Source organism: Argiope bruennichi, chromosome 4, assembly GCF_947563725.1.
Source record: "Argiope bruennichi chromosome 4, qqArgBrue1.1, whole genome shotgun sequence".
In the NCBI taxonomy this organism is placed as follows: domain Eukaryota; kingdom Metazoa; phylum Arthropoda; class Arachnida; order Araneae; family Araneidae; genus Argiope; species Argiope bruennichi.
Window position 1 is genome coordinate 52,146,308 of NC_079154.1, and position 15,259 is coordinate 52,161,566.

General features: G+C 26.5%; 1 protein-coding gene across 3 annotated transcripts in view; it reads right to left on the reverse strand.

The window, feature by feature from the left end:
- Window positions 1-15,259, reverse strand: part of LOC129966581 (TNF receptor-associated factor 4-like) — a 357,557-nt gene that overhangs the window by 196,424 nt on the left and 145,874 nt on the right. Inside the window, exon 1 of one of the 3 annotated variants that reach the window (XM_056081056.1) lies at window positions 6,519-6,601. The exons of 1 other annotated variant lie outside the window; for it this stretch is intronic. The gene's annotated coding sequence lies outside the window, so the exon portion shown is untranslated. Of the gene's footprint in view, window positions 1-1,301; window positions 1,381-6,518; window positions 6,602-15,259 lie in introns of those variants that run through there. One more of the 3 variants, XM_056081054.1, reaches the window with a different exon arrangement.

Consider the following 15,259-nt stretch of genomic DNA (forward strand, 5'->3'; position numbering starts at 1 on the left):
ACTGATCTGTATGAATAATTATACTTGAAAATAATTTTACTAAAGATTATTCTTAAAATCATTATTTTACTAGCTTACTAAAAGGAATTTTTTTTTAATATTAATTACTAGCTGCCTTTGGCGATTAACTGGCTTGCAAAGAATATCAGTTGTATTTAATATTAAATCTCTTACTCATAACTAGATATTCATGATTCTCACAACGAATTATCTTCAAATCATAATAAATACAAACTATGATAAATATTAAAGTCATATTATTTTAGTAGTTTTTTTACATGCACCGTTTATTGTATATATAAACCTATTTAACAAAACCGAGTCTCATAACAACATAGTGGCATTAAAATATTTAGTGTCTGAGTAACTTATTTTTAAACTGAACATTGTCTTCTGCACTAATAGAATTTCGCTTTCTGATAGCTCCTGTAAATTGTGCAGACAATTAGCAGAATTTTTCTTTCTTAACTCTCAACATTGAAAAAACAAGCAAATTTTAAATATTTGATAAAATTATGAAAGCGGTTTGAATTTCAAAATCAAATTTATTGCTAAAAATTATGGAAAAAAATAAACTGAAAAATTATAAAAATTCCGGTAAAAAAATTGCAAGGCAATTAAATTAGTATCAGTAAAAAAAAAGTTTTAAAATTTTAAAATGAGGTAAAAATTAGTTTTCTGCAATAATATTTTCAGAAGTCATCCCCGAAATTTTAAAATTAATACTCCGAAGTGTACTTCCCTACATTCCAAAGCCTCTTTAGACCAAATTCGATAGCTCTAGGTCAAATGATCAATCCTGTATAAGACACACACACACACACACATTCTCTTTTACTATTAATTAAGATTTCCTGCTTTTTAGTCTTTAATTTACAATTTATTATTAATATAACCCATTTTTATTTTTACGAGAAATAATTTGTTTTTCCATTTCACTACCAACTAGCGCTACTCATATGGAATATAAGTTATATAAATGAACGTAAATATAATTCATTTTATATAAAATTATAAAACCTTGAAATAAGTTTTTAAAACTAATACTAGATGGCGCTAATCGCATAGAAATAAAACTTGATTACAGTAAAACATTAGATGATAATTAAGATCAGAATCAATTTAAGCATTGTATTGTTATTGTGAATACACATGTGTTTAAAATTTCGGAACTCCAGCACATGAACAGGTGAGCGAAAAATCGATAGCAAAACACAAACCTTAAAAACATGAAAATGTCAGTTTAAATAAAAGTGAGTAAGAAATTCCATAAATTACTGGATGTATAAGCAAAGATTTACCTGCACTTCCTCGCAACAAATGTATACACGCGTTCCTGCACGATTTTTCTTCGTAAAACTCCGACCAGATGTCGATGAAAATAACTGTAATCGCTATCAGATACGATAATGAAACAAAATAACGCTGGTTTACGATACGCAAAGATAAACCAATGTGGTTCGTTTGTTGGGGAGATTACTGTTATCACAGGCAGACGATAGAGAAAAATCGAGAGAGTAAACTGAATATCAGATCACTGAACTTTATGGCTCTTTTGTAGACGAAGAATACTGAGAAAATATATGAAAAATTCGACCTCGAGGCTTTAGTGAATTTTCTCATTTTAGACAGAACAGAACGCCGTCTCATACTGATGCGCTGCCTACCTCATTTTAGACATTAATTTCACTATTTGCTATTTTTTCATAGAAAATTTTTGTAAAACTATGGAAATTCATATGTAGTACTCGTACGTACAGAAATTAAAAATACTAAAATAGTTTTTGTTCAAACTTTATTCGCAAATTTTAGGGTGGAATTCTCAGCTAAAGTTTTATTAAGTGCTTTGTGATAATTAAAACAATTTAATTTTTAAATTATTAAAAACAAAAATTCTTTGTATCGTCAGCGTTGCCATTTCTATGAAACGAAAATAATATAGATATTATAAATTATTTTATTTATTTACCTATGAATTATTACTTGAAATCTTTAAAAATGATGCATAATTTTTAGAAAAATTATCGTTGGGTCGGTTTTAAAAATCTTTTGAAACAGTTTTAATTTTTTAGGAAGTTACGAATTTAAAAATCATGAGGAGTAATTACTGCTCTCTTTTAATTCTAAATGTAGCTTCAGACGATTAGGGGATTATTTGTATTTTAATATTAATTTGTTTTTTGTTTAAGTTCAAAATATCATATTAAAGGATATATTTTTTTATTTTTCGCATATGACATTTACACTGCATAGCTATCATCAATTGTGTGCCTTTAATCTTAATATTAATAAAAGTCATTATAGTATATGTATATAAACATATTTTAACAGTGCGTGACCGAAAAGATGGAACTTTCGGAATTTGAACTTCGATTTATCTCATACCGGTAGGCATAATTTGTATAAGAAACAAACGATGATAAAAGATGAGTTAGTCTATATCGCGATACATGAGCAAAAGAGACAGAATTTTTTTCATTCAGTGATTTTACTATGAGATTTTGATAGGGATTTCTTTGACACATGTCGATTAATGAAAAAGAAGCTTAAGTGTCTTTAAAAGAATGTTGCAAACATTTAGGATTTTTATCTCTTCACTCGAAGCGTGAGAAATGCTGAGATCAGCAGTTTTACAGAGCGCATGTAGAATTAATCAAATAATAAAATGTGAATTTGATCAGGAAATAAGAGAACATTTTAGAATGAGGATAAATATGCGCTACATTAAGATAAAAACTAGGCAATTAATTAGGATTTAGATTAAGAAATATCATTATATGCATGTATGAATGTATGTTCCACATTTTCTCCTAGAAAACTGGACTGATTTCAGCCAAACTTTGAATTCTTATTCTTCAAAATAAATGAAAGAATACTGTCTACTTTTCAAAGTACAAAAGTTAATTAATGTTCTGTTGATTAGAAATAAACCGAAATTTGCCGGGTTTTTTGTAGTAATTCGAAGCAATTAATTTTGCTAGAAATACCTTGGTTTCAATGTCTTTTTAAAATTCAAAATTTTACTATTTCAGTGATATCAATTACTTTTTTATACAATATTTTTTTCAATTATTACTAATTTTTAAAAAAATGAAATCATTAAAAGAATGTTAGCTTTTAATTGTTTTACCACTATTTTTTTTTAATTTTAATGCATGTCTTTTCACCATGCTTTTGTTTATATCATTGTAGTAATTTATCAATATATAAAAGCAAGCATAAATCGGTATCACAAACAAAGGTAAGAGAAGTAAAGCATTTATGAGTAACTGAGATAGGTATTTATTTCAACAGTTTCAGGCTATGGGAAATTAACTCATATTTTGCCTTATTTATCACAGAAACGTTAGTGGAAATTATCTAAAAGAAACTTGCACCATTATGAAATTAAAAATTTTATCTTTTTAATGTTATCAATTTCAATTTTGGGAGGTTTTTCTTTCAGTTGTTAATAATTCTTTAGAAGATTTGTCGCAGAAGATCGTCAAATAATGAGATTTGTAGGTACTCCTTTGCTGGGCAGCGTAATGGCTTTAAATTATTTGACCACTATTTCTTCTTCTTTTTTTCTTTTCTTTTTTACATACATCTTTTGACATTATTTTAATGACATTGAAGTAATGATTTAACGTAAAAACAAACGTAGGTCAGCAGATGGAAGCAGGAAAAAGGAAAGTTTTTGCTAGCCACTGAAACAGATGTTCAACGACAGTAGCAGCTTCAGGCTATGAGAAATAACCAACATTTTGCCTGTTTTCTATCATAACTTGGGAGAATATTATCCAGATAATATATTTTAACATCATCATAAAATTCACAATTCTACTTTTTCAATGATATTAATTTCATTTCTGTGAAAGTTTTTGATCAATATTAATTTTTTATAAGTACTTAATTAATTATTAATAAATACATTAGCCATATAATGATGTATCAACAACTAAATTAACTATCATTTATTTATTATTTTTGTGAAAACAATACACTTAATACCTAAACCTTACACATATTATACATCTGTACACCAATATAAATATTTAATGTTGTCATGAAGATTGCCATTAATTCTTTCCAAATTTTTGGATGAAACAAAAACCTGTATGTTTCAATTTCTTATTTCAAACCATTAAAAATATACTGATTTGTTAATTAATTATTAACAAATCAGGGTACAATTTTAACAGTAATCAACACATTAAATTATTTTTTTTATCTAATAAGCTACGTGAATTTCTTAGCTAAAACCATATCAAACCCCAAAATATTTTAATCTTCCATTACCAGGACATTGTTTTTCACTGTTATCAATCATTCGAGATACTAAAACAGAGAATATTAAAAGTGAAAACATTTGACTGCTAATATTATTCGCAATTTTTTCTAATAAACAAACAAACTTGGTTGGCATATGTATAATTTAAATTTATAAAAGATTTCTTATTTTTCGGGAGTAATTTCTATTTCAAGCCTTCCAATTCTTTCTAATAGATTTTTAGCTACCTCAAATGCATATATAAACAATAAAATAAAACAAGCTTTTTTTAAATAATAATGAGAAATTTAACTACGAGAATACATATTTGGGAAATTTAAATACAAATATTTTAGAATAAGAGACTTATGTGTCTGTGTTTACATGTGCAACTTACAAATATTAAACCAGCGGGAGTGGTCTCTCCGAAACTTTCTTTCATACTCTATAAGGTGATAAAATGTATTATTACCCTGATACCGTTAGCAAGCAATAGTTATGAAAAAAGCATATTAGAGTGTAATCTTTGATGCTTTTTTGGTTTCTAGCACATAAGCATCAGGAAACAGATCGTGCATACATATTTGGGAAATTTAAATACAAATATTTTAGAATAAAAGGCTTATGTGTGCTTAATTATGTGTAATAAAAGGCTTTACATGTACAACTTATAAATATTAAACCAGCGGGAGTGGTCTCTCCGAAACTTTCTTTCATACTCTATAAGGTGATAAAATGTATTATTACCCTGATACCGTTAGCAAGCAATAGTTATGAAAAAAGCATATTAGAGTGTAATCTTTGATGCTTTTTTGGTTTCTAGCACATAAGCATCAGGAAACCGATCGTGCATTTTGGACGCCTTTCCAGGAAATTAAAACCAAAATTAGACACAGAATCACAATTGTAGTCATAAAAACACAGTACAAATTTTATATATCATATCACGTATTTAAATTATTGATTTTTTTAATTTTTGTGTTTACATGCTTTTCTCAAAATTCACCCATCTAGCTTGGTTTGCTTTGTAATTATCGTGTTACCTTATATCCGGGTAGTCGTATAGATAGACTTCATCTAAATGAATTTCGATACAAATATACAAATTAGGTATTAAGACTCTATATATCAAATTTTATACGTGGAATTCAAAGCAATTTTGTGTCATCGTGTTCACAGACAGACAAATATAATTCCAAAAATGTGCTTTTTGGACTTTGAGAGGCCTGAAATGTGAAGATTCGTCAAAATCTAGGGTTCGGATTTTTTGACGATTACAATATTTTTTATTTGTTTACTTCGAATACAAGAAAATAAAAATATATTTAGTCGTTTTCAGTGTTTTAGCGACCCCAAAATCGTGTACTCCACCCCATTTCGTATTTGGGTTCAAAATTTATAAAAGTAGATTTAAAACTATTCTCAAACACGGATTTTTCAATTACTTCAATTAATTGATTATTTGTACTTGTAATAGTGATAAATGGCGCATATAATATGGATTCATTCAACGGTTTTGATTGAGTTTATATTAGTTTGTGTTTTTTATCATTGTTATTTATTATTTAATACTTTATTTAGCTACTTTTTAGAAATAAAAAAAAACCCTTTGGAATAGAATTGCAAATCTTATCGCTATTTATAGTTGTATAGAAAGAAACTGTGTTCTTGAAATTTTTGAAATTGCTTTCCAAAATCTTAGGTATCTTAATTTTTTTAAATAAAAAAAATTACTTGATTGTTTTATTGAAATTTTTTGGATAAATATATTAAATATTATTTTCTTTTGGCCAATTATATAAAAAAAAATCTAATTAAACTTCTGATTTTGTTATTTTCTCAAAGAAATTCACTGATAAAAATGAAATCATATGTGATACAAGTTGAAAGAGCCCTGAATTAAATAATTCTTTTATATCTGCATGCTATGTGTCAGACGCAACCACATTAGATGCCGTGACATTGGGTATTAGCCCTTATTTGGTAAATTTTGGGCACGATTTCTAAAATTTTATCAAAATAAATATATTTTGTTAAGCGAATGATCTGTGATCCGAAGTTACTAGGGCCCGCACTGATCTACTTCATGCATAAATCAGAAATTATTATAAAATTATGAAATCTAGCTAAATATGTTTTGTATATAGTGTAGTTATTTTTTTTTTTTTATTCTGTATGTTTTGCTATATCCAAAATGTGTATTTTGGAAATAAAAAATCTATATTTACATATTCACGAAACGGTCAAAGTAAAAATAATGACTTACCATTCGCGCAAAAATATTTTCTATTTTCTTGACAGCCAGGAAGTAGAGAATGATTATTAAAACTTTTAAGGCATCAAAAAAGAACCATTTTCAGCAAGAAAAAAAAAAATGTATATTCACACACTTTGATCACCGGAAGCCCCGAACTGAAAATCTTGTATTATTCTTTTGTACCACCGACAGCCGGCACGCGCCTTTTCTTCTTTTTACCTTGACGAGATTGACTCGAATTTAAGAGGGGGGACAGTTCTTCCAAACGCGCGAAACGTACATCGGCAGATGGCCAACGCAGTGGCACACGTGACGCGCGTGCCGCCTGTTAGGGGCCCACGCACTGTGGTGGCACTTTTTACAATTCCTCCCCCCCCCCTTCCGCTTTTCCATTTTTTTTTCTGTTTGTTTGTTTTATATACAAAGTAAAGGCGATTTTTCCTGTGTTGAATATTTTTTATTTGCTTCTTTTCTTTGTGAGCAGGTACATTATTAAATAGTGAATTTTTGCTGCTCACATTGGATTTAAAAGGCTCCACCATCGACTGCAAAAAAACTGTTAATGGTTTGGAATCTGAAAGAAAAATGACTGTAACTATGATAAAGTTTATTCTAAAGTTGATGCGAAAAAGAAAATCTAATAATAATAATAATAATCCAAATAGCAGTATGTGTGCTCTGTTGCCTCTCTTCTGATCAGAACTTTCGACTTAGAGCTACGAACTTAAACACAGGCTTATTTCAATTCAACATCTTTTTTTTTTTTTTTCCCCTTTTTGTGAAAAAGTTCTTTAAGATTTCAATTAATTAAAAATTAAGTCGAATTTTCTGACAATTGCACGAAATCGATGAAAACGAATTTTAGATTATTTTAAAATTCAGAAAATTAACTCTCCAAATATATTAATTTGTTTATCCAGAAAATTTTTCAATAATTTTAATAATTTTTGATTATTTATATTAATTTATTTATTTAATAATTTTTGAAGAATATTTTCAAATATCATTTACAACATTTTTTAATTTTTTATTTTTATCGTTGTATTGAAATTCGAGCTGGGTTTTTTTTTCAATATTTTCATAAATATTTAATGGCGTGTTCAAAAATAAAAAATAAAACAGAGAGTAAGTACACTTGAAACCTAATCCAAATTTTAAACTTGTTTTTTTATGGGGGGGGGGAAGTAAAATAATAAGACCTGAAAACTAATAATATATTATTAATTTATGAATAACTGAAAACTAATTAAATATTATTTTTTCCTTATCTTTATTTATTTCAGATTAATTTTAGCAAAATTTTTAAAAAGTGATTGATAAATATAATTTATAATGGAATTATTCAATGTTGCAATGAAACTCAAACTAATTTCGTTATTTTATAAAATTATTTAATCACCTATTTTTTTTCTATTGTTGAAGCAACAGTTTGCCTTTAAAATTTAATTCCAAAAATAATTTTCACTTTCATTTCGTCAGAAGCATCATAGGTAATAAGGTCTTTTTTTTAATCTATGCTTATAAAAATAATTAAAATTTGTTGAGTCATTATCAGAAAAATTTAAATTTCGTCTTTTTTTTTTTTTTTTTGAATATTTTTAATCTCATTACATTGGTAAAATATTTTCTCCCATTATTTTCAAATTCATACTTTGAATAGATATTTGGTTTTAATTTCTTTTTTTTTACCTAAAAAAAGAAAGATCTTTACTTTCTTTTTAATTTCGCATAATAGTTCAGGCATTTTTCTTAGATTTGGCAACTAAAAAGTAAGATTATTTCAGTGAGCCCATATGTCATTCGGTTTAGTAAAAAATGCGCAAAGGTATGTTATCATTTTATGGTGTGGCAATCATATGCATAAAATTCTAAATATATTCTAGCATTCGACGGAATGACAATCAAACTCAAAACCTATTTTTTAAATTTGCTATTTTCATGTAAAAAATACTTTTATATAAAACAATAATTTTTATATAAAATATTTATATTTTATCGCAAAATATTCTTACCGTCAGTAATTTTATTTTTAATTAAAAGTGAGAATATTATTTCCAATTAATTACTTTTAAATTGCGCAGCTTCTCCAAAATAAATAAATAAAAATAAAAAAATTATGGATTGTACCAAACGATTATTTTAAAAATCGCAGAAAATTAATTTCCGCACTAAAATATTTAGGGTCATTAAAAATAATACAAAATTTAACTAAATATTTATAATGGCAATTCGGTATCAAATAAATAAAGTCATATAAAGCATCTAATATATTCTTATTCAACAAAAAAAAATTTTTTTTTTGATGTACTAAACATTGTTAATAATTAATGAAAATTAAATACTTTAATTAAATGTCACAAAACTTATATCTTTTTTATAGTTCATTTTTTTATGAGGAAAATACGAATTTAATTTATATTTATACCGGTAATCTACAAGATAAAATTAAATATCCATAATAATCTTCGGTAAATCATATTTGAACATCATTTTTGAGCCAATTATACTCACCAATCAGTTATTGAATAAGATACTACGAAAAAGAAGTTAGAAGCCGATTTAAAATAAAAATTGTTTTTTTAATCATCTTTTTAATTTTTTTCTCTTGAAGAATGAAGAATTAAAAAATAACGCACATGATTTATAGAAGAGCAATTACACAAAAGACAGATGACATTCTCATACGAATGTAAGAAAAAAGGAAAGGCAATGTTTATAGCATAATCAAACTTTCAGATTTCAGTAATAATTTTTAATCTTGTCGCTTTCAGTTGAATTTTTTATTCATCTTTAAGAGACTTATGCATTGGAGTTTCTATAAAACATCAGTTGCTTTTTTCACTATTTTAAATGAAAAGTATGCATCCTTGCTACAGATATACTTTTGCAAAATACTTTTTCTTTTTGGCCTTTTGTTTCTGGTGCTTAAAGTTTAAATAACTTGTTAAATTCCGTCGATTCCTTAAAATACTGGAAAATTATACATGTGAAAATAGCAATATACACATAAGAAAGAAAAATTAATAATTTGATGGTGAAATATTACTAAACATATTGAAACAAATAATCGGTTCCAAAAATATTTTAGTGTTTTAGAGTTTTTTTTTTTAATGCCCATAGTCAAGAAGAAGAAATTAATTTCTAAGTATTATTAAATAATGTTTTACTAAAACAACAATGAAGATTGCGAGAAGCTATTTTTTTTCTACTTCTGCTTAAAAGTTTATTCATTAAGAATATGCCAATTTTAGAAATAATTTCAAATATATTTTTTGATAAATATTATTTAAATTATTTAGAAACTTACTAACAATGCTCGAAGATTAAAAAAAGAAAAAAAAAGAAAAAAGAAAACCATTTTAACGGTACCAATGACAAAAGATAAAAATATTCCATTTCTCGATAGATTCACATTTTCGTTTTCGAATTCCATACCAGAACTTTGTTGCAAAGCCAGATAAATCAATAAAATTCATCATTTAAAATAAATCACATTCCTTATTCGAAAAAAAAATCCGTCTCTAAAAACCTATTAAATTTCAAATTATAGCTTTTCTGTTCTTACACCTAAATACGCAACCAAATACAAAGAAAAATCACGAAACATTGAAATTTATTAATTTACATTATTTCTTCTTCTGCAAATTTAATCGGAAACGAATAAATATTTTCATAAGCATTTCGTTCGAATTCTCATTTTTTTATTTATTTACTTTTTCTTAAATTTTTTTTTTTTTTTTAACTTTCTGCCAAAAAAAGGAATGCCAAAGCATGGAATAAACTTTTCGAATAAATCACGTAGCCAAGATAAATGCATCACCATTTTAAAAGGTAATCTTTCAAATATTCTTTTTTTCTCCATATAAAATACCGTTCTCATTCCATATGTCGCATCGAAAACGTGCACTGCAGCATTCATCTTTGTCAGAAGTAAAATATGTTTTGCAAAAATAGTCTCAAAATCGTCTGCGCAAAAGCGGAATGCATCAAGAATTTATTTTTTTTAATTCTGAAAATTTTAAGACTTGAATCGCTCCTTTTTTCCACAAGTCAACGAAAAAGATTGATTAACTGTTACCGTAGCCTCATTTAGATTCAAGAATGTGATAGATTGCTAACTTTAATTCCCCTCTGAATTTGCTTTATTTCTGAGAGACGTAATTTTCGAACGAAGGCAAGTTTAATTTAGAAATTTTTGCAAATAAATGGAATAAAATTTAAATAATTTAGTTTCGGCATTTATTCTAAATTAGCATATATTGGTCTATTTTCTTGATGCTTGTTTACCGCTTGTATATGATTTTCTTATTATTCAAAATAATTCATCTCAGTTTTTTTTTTCTTTCCTTTTTTTGTGGTTGCCATTTAAGAAAAGATTTTCTAAATAAATGAATTTTTAATATGAGAAAAAATATCTGGAGAGTTTTTCTGACTTTGAAAAACATATTGTGAGATTTCAATTTTGTATTTCAGAGCAAATTATGTGCGATTAAAATTTTTTTACTAGTTTTTGCGAGTGCTGTCTTATTTTATCTTATCTTTTATATTATATCTTGTAATTTGTTTTTGAAGTGAAATTAATGTTTAAAATGTAATAGTAGGCTTAGATGTTATAAAAAGGCGAATTCATATAATAATGAAAATTTAAATTACATTCTATTTGGGGAAAATTACGTGATAATATACAAAAAAAAAATCCATGTTAAAAATTTTCTGCTTCTTTTTAAGTCCATTATTTGGAAATATGTTATAAATTTGAAAGAATTTGGTGAATAATATAATATTGTGAGTTATAACTTAACAAGCAGAGAGAACAAATAAAACTTTTTTTTTTGTAATTAGAAATATATGGTCTGTTTTGATTCGATCACTTTGAACACAGACCTGTAAAAATTCGGAAGTGTTTTTTTTTTTTTTAAACATGAATGTATTAGTATCGACAAATAACAGCGATGCTGTGTGAAGTAAGGTAACTTTTTGATGGACTCTGCGCATGCGCAATATTGATCTTAAAACAGTTTGCCGAATGTAACATGTACATGGTACGTGTTTCTAATGCCTTCTCACTCTTATAGTTATTTTGATGGCCAGAGAAGATCACTAGTATAAGTTATATATTGCAATAAAATCGTTTAGAAAATCTTATCAGGCAAAACTTTTGAACAGAATATATGAAGAATGATGGAATCGGAACTATTTGCTTAGGTGACATTTCTCTACTAGTAATAAAGAAGAATGCTGTACTGACTAGCGCCCTCTATGAAGGAACTCTAAAAAAGACCAGACCGAAAGACGGCATGATGGATTGATGTGAAAATGGTGTTTGTGGTAAACGGTGTCTGTGATGTGTTTCAAGGAATATGGCCTCCTGTTAACAAATTTAAATGCTGAAACCACTTTATATATGTTTATGTGTACCTGTGATGCGTGCAATTAATTACCTACTAAAAAATGTTGCACTAAAAGGTTGTTGACCATTATTGCTCTTAAGAGACGTCACAATGCTTGTGTATTGATGCTCAACAGAACTGACTTAGAGCAGCCAAATTTGGTGCAGTTCTATTTTCGTAGGGGGGGGGGGGAGAATGTGCGCCTCGTAATATTTTTAAATTTTTAATTAAAAATTGAATTAAATCAACATTCAGCGAAAACTCGCCATTTTTTTCATCATATCTTTTGGAAGTATTACGTCTCAAGAATAATTTTTACATCATCTTAAAATTAAAAAAAAAAAAACTGTCTCTTCAAAAAATATGTACTGCCGTATATATTTTTTTTATTTTTAATCGGTTAAAAAATATTTTAAGGAACTTTTATAAGAATAACTTGCATTATTATAACTCAATGAATATCAAAATGTTTTTATTGTTGCTAAAACTATTTTATCATGTTTTTTTTTTGTTGTTGTTTTTTATTTCAAATTGTTATTAAAGAAAATTCAGTTTCTTTCCCCTCTATATTAGGTAAGTTTCTATTTTTAACCAACTTTTAATAAAAAAATTTTAAGATATTTTTTACTCATAAATAAAAGTTTAACTTAACCCTTTAAAGGGCCATTTTTTCTAGTCTTATTATGTTAAAATATTTTTAGGCTTGAAATTAGAATAAGAAAAGGGATCCATTTAGTTTATTAGATAAATTAATTTGATTAATTAATTAATTTGGTTCATTAATAATTAAGTAACAAATCAAGACACATCATTTTGTGTAAGATAAAGAACTGAAGCATTTAAGTTTCTGTCTTTCTAAAAAAATTTATCGGAACTTATGCCAACCTACATAATTTCATACAAAGATTGATAAATTTGGTGGGAAGCATATTTCCCACGGCCCTAGAAAGGGCTAAATGGTAGTCGAAGTTTCAGTTTAAATTAAAGACCAAATTTTAAGACAGATAACAGGAAATTAGAGATAACACTTTGTTCTTTATTCTGTACAAAGAATAAAATATCTTAAATATTACAAGTTCCCCGTCAATCAAAATTTGAAGTTAAAAAATACTAGCCTCCTTTGGTGACCAGCTTTTTTGCCAAGATTATTATTGACTTTTTAGACTGTTAAATAATGTGGAATGCATATTTTTTTAAAAATAAAACTGTCACCTTGTTATTTGATTAGACCAGAAAGCCTGAATTTAACTAAATAAATCTAAACAAATTTTAAAAGCATACAAATTAAAAAGAGTATGTACTGCGAAATAAAAGAGGAAGTAAAAATCCTACTTCAGAATCAATGTTCAAAGAAATCATTTTTTTAACCTTCATTTTAACAATGGCAATAGCATGAGACTAACATTTTGATGAATGAATTTGAAATTCGTCAAAATATCAATTTTTGAGTTTTTAAATAATGAAAGTAAGGAATAAAAGGCAAATATATATATATATATATATATATACAGTGTCTCACAAAAGTGATGGGTCACTTATGCTTTACGAAAGGAAACTGTAATAAAATAAATAAATAAACATGTACAAAAATTTTTTGGGTATGTTTCATATTTAAAGTTAGTAACAATTATTACATAACATACATTTTGTCAAAATATTAAAATATTAATTTAATAAAAATAAAATTGTTTAGAACGGAGCAAAAAATGGCTCACATAAGTGATGGGACACTTACTTTTCCATTAAATATTTATCCAAAAATTTTACTTTTTAAAAAGTTTTAATATTTTGTTGAATTTTCTTTTACTTGAAAACTGTTGAATGACTCAAGTTACCTGTTTCAGCAGTTTTTCTAATAGATTTACCACGTTCAATATGCAAATTAATAACTCATTGTCGAATTTCAGGCGAAGTTTCTTTTCCTTTAGCATTCATGGATGTACAGAGCTAAAAAACACAAAAATTCGAAAACAAACTGGAGAGAAATACTGCAGACGATTTTATAAATTATTGCCAATTGCTTTTGAATAAAAATAAAACCACCAAAAATATTTTTATTGCTTATTTCAGACGATTTTTGTTGCATATCTAATGGTGTCCCATCACTTATGTGAGCTATTTTTTTGCTCCGTTCTAAACAATTGTATTTTTATTAAATTAATATTTTAATATTTTGACAAAATGTATGTTATGTAATAATTATTACTAAATTTAAGTATGAAACACACCCACAAAAAATTTGTACATGTTTTTTTAATTGATTTTATTACAGTTTTCTTTTGTAAAGCACAAGTGTCCCATCACTTTTGTGAGACACTGTATATATATATATATATATATATATAAATTTGTGATGGGGTTATAATTATTTTGATAGAAAATCTATGTAATATGTATTATATCAATGTTTTTAATATGCACTTATGAAAAAAAAGCAGTTTGTAATATGCAATTATTGCTGAAACATATTAATGTATTTAAGGGTTTTGAAAAGGAAGCAATTTATAAGATGCAATTATTGCTCAAGCATATCAATGTATTTAATATGCAGCCATGAAAAAAAAGTAGTTTGTAATATGTGATTATTGTTCAAGCATTCATGGAAGCAAAATATGTGTTTGTATCTCAGTCTTATATATTATAGGACGAACACAAAATCAATTTCTGATTACACAATATAACACAAAATGTCTATTAAAATTAGCATTATAAAATTTGTATAATTGAAGTGAGCAAAATTTTATAATTAACGCCCAATTGCATTTTTTCTTATTGTCAAATAAATAGCGAAGCTAATTTATAAATGTAAATGGTGAATGAATAGCTAAATTTGAATGAAATGACGGCTATAAGGGATAAAGTACAATGTATCTTGAAGTCCCAAGAAAAGACTATGACTCCATAAGAGAGGTTCAGATCCTGAATGAAAAATCATCTGGCATGTGGACTATAGTTCTTGTATTCTCTTGATGTTACTTCTTTTGTTTTTTACATTTAACGTTTTATCAAGGGAATAGTCTTTGACATACCAATTTGTAATTTTGCCAAATAAAGTAATATATCTTATATATAGCATTTCAATATAAATGATCGACAACACATGGTGAGCAGCAAAGCTACTTTCACATTTTTGGTGCAGGAAATATAAAATATTCTAACATAATTGGTATTATTGTAATCTCTTTATAAATATTTACACATTAAAAACGTTATATATTTATTATCAGGGTAAATTTTCTGTTTTCAACTTGAATTGTTAAATCCTTTTATGTTTTGAATATGTGAAAGTAATAATTCATTTTTCGATTCCTATAAAATAACTCTATGGAATGAAAAGTAAAACCCTTTGAAATGACCCCC